The sequence below is a fragment of the Triticum dicoccoides genome, chromosome 2B (genome assembly GCF_002162155.2).
Source record: "Triticum dicoccoides isolate Atlit2015 ecotype Zavitan chromosome 2B, WEW_v2.0, whole genome shotgun sequence".
Taxonomy (NCBI): domain Eukaryota; kingdom Viridiplantae; phylum Streptophyta; class Magnoliopsida; order Poales; family Poaceae; genus Triticum; species Triticum dicoccoides.
Genome location: NC_041383.1, coordinates 718,789,890 through 718,793,723, shown reverse-complemented (window position 1 = coordinate 718,793,723; position 3,834 = coordinate 718,789,890). Strand labels below are relative to the sequence as shown.

Below are 3,834 nucleotides of genomic sequence, written 5' to 3'. Positions count from 1 at the left end.
TACCTATCTTGGTAAAGAAAGAGTTCAGCTTAACGTACTCTCCACCCCAATCTATTTGGAGAGCAAGGATCTTACGATCAAACTGTCGTTCTACAAGATTCTGAAAGTCATGAAATTTCTGAAAAACTTCAGACTTATGTTTGATCAAGTAAATCCATGTGAATTTGCTGAAATCATCGATGAAACTAACATAATATTGCTTTCTTCCTACTGTTTCAACAGCAGGACCCCACACATCAGAGAACACAAGTTCTAAAGGGAACTTTAATTCACTTATTGAATTTGGATAAGGAAGTTGGTGACTTTTGCCTTTTTGACAGGCGTCACATACAAGCTCATTATTGAGATAACTAGCACATGGGAGATTATTTTGACTAATGACTTTCTTAACGATAACAGAAGAAGGATGCCCTAGACGTCGATGCCACCGATCTGAAGATAGCTTGGTGGCACTTAGCACTTGCTTGTTGATGTCGGATCCCATGTGCCTAACTGGGTAGAGACCTCTCCTTCCTCTGCCTCGAAGGAGTACCTTCCTCGTTCCCCGTTCCTTGACAAAAAAAGAATAGGGATGAATTTCAATAAAAGAATCATTGTCAATGGCAAGGCGGCTAGCAGAGATTAGGCTTTTGTTTGCTTTGGGTACATGGAGGATATTATTCAGAAGAAGATCACGATCTTGGGTGTGAATAGCTGAATGACCAATGTGTTTAATATCCATACCTGAACCACTTGTGGTGTGAATCTGCTCGTTGCCTTGGTAGCGGTCACGCACATCAGCTTCTCCAGATCGCCTGTGATATGGTCGGTGGCACCACTGTCAAGGTACCAGTTGGTGTCCACCCCATACTGTGGTGCTGCGAGATTGGCTGACTTCTCTTCTCCTCCTTGGTAGGACTCGTCTTAGCGTTTCCAGCACTTCCATGTTGGGTGGCCCATCTGTCCACAGATCTGGCACTGCACCCTGGGCGCAGATGCATTGTTGTTGTAGTTGGCCCCGTCGCCGTCGTTGCCGCCATGTCCACCACCGCCATGACCTCCAGGTTTGGAGTAGTTGCGACCGCCGCGATCACCACCAGCGCCGGCTTGTCTGTGGCCGCGATCACCACCTCCGCCGCCAAACTTGCGGCCTCAGGTGGCAGCGTTGGCAGAGGACTGAGACCCTCCACCACGAAGATTTAGCCTTGTCTAGAAGCTGAGCAGTTGTGAGTACAACTCGGCCACGGTCATCGGTTCCACCCGGGAGCACATGGCAGAAACCACCGGATCGAAGTCTTCTTCGAGCCCAGCTAGGATGTGAGAGACGATGTCATCCTCGTCCACCCTCTTCCCCGCGGCGATCAGCTCGTCGCAGAGGGACCTGATTTTCCCAACGTACTCGGTGATGGAGGAGTTTCCCTTCTGCAAGTTAGCGAGGGCGATGCGGACATTGGTGGTCTGGGAACGGGTGCGGGATGCAAGCATCCCCTCAACCATATTCCAGAGTTCTGCCGAAGTGTGGCATGATGCAACCTGGATGGCTATCTCACGAGGGAGAGTCGTCAGAAGGTATGAGAAAACTTGCTGATCTTGCGCGTACCAGATTTGGAACTCCAGGTTTGCTGCCTTCGCCGTGGTCTTGCCATCAGACGAGGTCACGTCGATCTGCATCAGTGGTGGCGGCTGCTCGACGTCGAGGTACTTCGCCATCTACGCTCCCCGGATGGCGGAGAGCACGGCTGAGCGCCACAGGGCCTGGTTGCCCTTGTTGAGTTTCTCTGTGGCGGCGTGAGCGAATGGCGAGGCAAGAAAGGAACTTGAACATGTTGCCATGGATGAGCTCGAGGACGACTCTGATTACCATGAAAGAAGAGGAAAGGCGTGGAAGCGTATGCCTTCCTGGTAGGGACGCGTTCATGTTAAATATTCAGAAGATCAAGTACATCATGCGCAGGTTGTTGCTAGGCTTTGCCCCTACTCCAAGCTAGCTATACAAGATAAGGCTCAACCTATACTAACAACCTGCGCCATTTACACAATACACGCACGCATACAATATACGTGACAATATGTCACGTTTATACAACTACTAGCCTACTCTTTAACACCTGTAGCTCGATTATTGTTTAATGAATAGCACGGTTACTCTCAAAAAACAAAGCGAGCAAACGGTTCAGCACAATCAGAAAGGGCAAGAACTACAAATTCCCAAACCAGAACACGGGTGTAGGATTTTTTTTCCTAACACAGGGAGGTACCCTAAGGCCACAGAAGCTGTCACTAATAAATCAAAATTGATACAACACAATACATTGAAGGACCCAAGATAAAATAAAATTACAAACAAGTCCTTCCATTTTTGCATACATGAACATACAAATAACACTTAGAACACAATCAGATCCTGAAGCAACTGGAGTAGCACTGGAGCAGGAGAGGGGTGCCTGGCGAAACGAAGTGACTCTCGACGGCAGAAGAAAGGGAGGAAGGAGAAAGTAGAAGTAAATAAACCCAGTGTTCCCTCGCAAAAAAATAAAAATAAACCCAGCGTTGATACATTAATATTACTTATTCAAGATGACATTTCTTTGTTCCAAACACACTCAAATAGTTAGCTGGTGGAAACATCAGTAGGGCAAAATCCCTGTGGTTCTGCCGTACTCGACAAGGTCGTCGAATATTTCACCCAGGTCATCATACTTGTACACGAACCCTTCCCCGATGAGTTTCTTCGACGACACACACACTCTTGGCTTCTCGCAGGATCCATCAAAGCTGCAGAAACATACATGAATGGTGTTAAACCCACAATCAAAAAATAACATGTGTGGGTGTTAGGTAAAAGGTTCACGAACCGTTCAGGTTTCACGTCGTATTGTGGGTACTTCTCTGCCAGGAGACGGGCGAGTTGCAAGACAGTAGTGTTGTGATTGCAGCAGATGTACCTACCGGACGAGAACTCATTCTCAGCGACAAACACCTCGGCGCGACAGAGGTCGTCGACGTGGCTAATCCCCACGCAGTCCTTGACTGACTGCAGGACCATCAGGCCATGCAGCTTTGCTTCGTCGCCTGCAAAATGTAGAGGACAGGTAGACACCATTCATAGGGCACCGGTCAAAAGAGCATGGGGCTTAAATCAGGGTTGGCATGCTATACATCTTTCCGTTGCCAACCACTGAAAAATGTATATAAAAATGCTGGCCTTTCTCACCAGACAACAAGGAGAGGATAACGGGGACACTGGTTCTGGCGTTAGATACAGGCGCCGTGCCCACGGTGAACACCGGCAACACGGTGACAAGGCTGATGCCGTTCTCCTCTGCGAATTCACTCGCCGCCTTCTCTAGAAGCACCTTGGAGACCGCGTACGCCTACCATGCAAATCAACCAACACCAGTGTTACGTCGACATAGTAAAGGTCCAGGCGAGAGAGACTGAACACAAAGACATACTCCTTTGTTCACAAATATAAGATATTTTGAATATTTCATTATGGGCTACATAAAAACTGAAACATGTTTATATACATCTGCTTTACAAAAAAAATTAGAACATCTAATATTCGTGAATGGAGGGAGTATTTATATACCCAAGTTGGTGGCTTGTTGGCTCTGAGGTAATCGACGTCGGACCAGGAGCCCTCATCCAACACGTGTCCGCCACCCTGCAGAGGCCTCCTGGACACGCCGGCGTCCGACGACGTTAGGATCACCCGCTTCACCGTCCCCGCTCTCACACACGACCTCATCACGTTGAGTGTTCCTTGGACTGCGGGTTCGATCAGATCTCACTGCCGTCAAACACGAAGCACACTGAGTTATCTCTGAAAAGGAAATGTACTTTTTTCGAAAC

At 48.1% G+C, this 3,834-nt stretch overlaps 2 pseudogenes; both read right to left on the bottom strand.

Moving 5' to 3' along the window:
* Nucleotides 1-1,187: 1,187 nt before the first annotated feature.
* Nucleotides 1,188-1,326, bottom strand: LOC119266298 (annotated as a pseudogene).
* Nucleotides 1,327-2,588: 1,262 nt separating this feature from the next.
* LOC119365833 overlaps nucleotides 2,589-3,834 on the bottom strand; it is a 2,967-nt pseudogene continuing 1,721 nt past the window's right edge.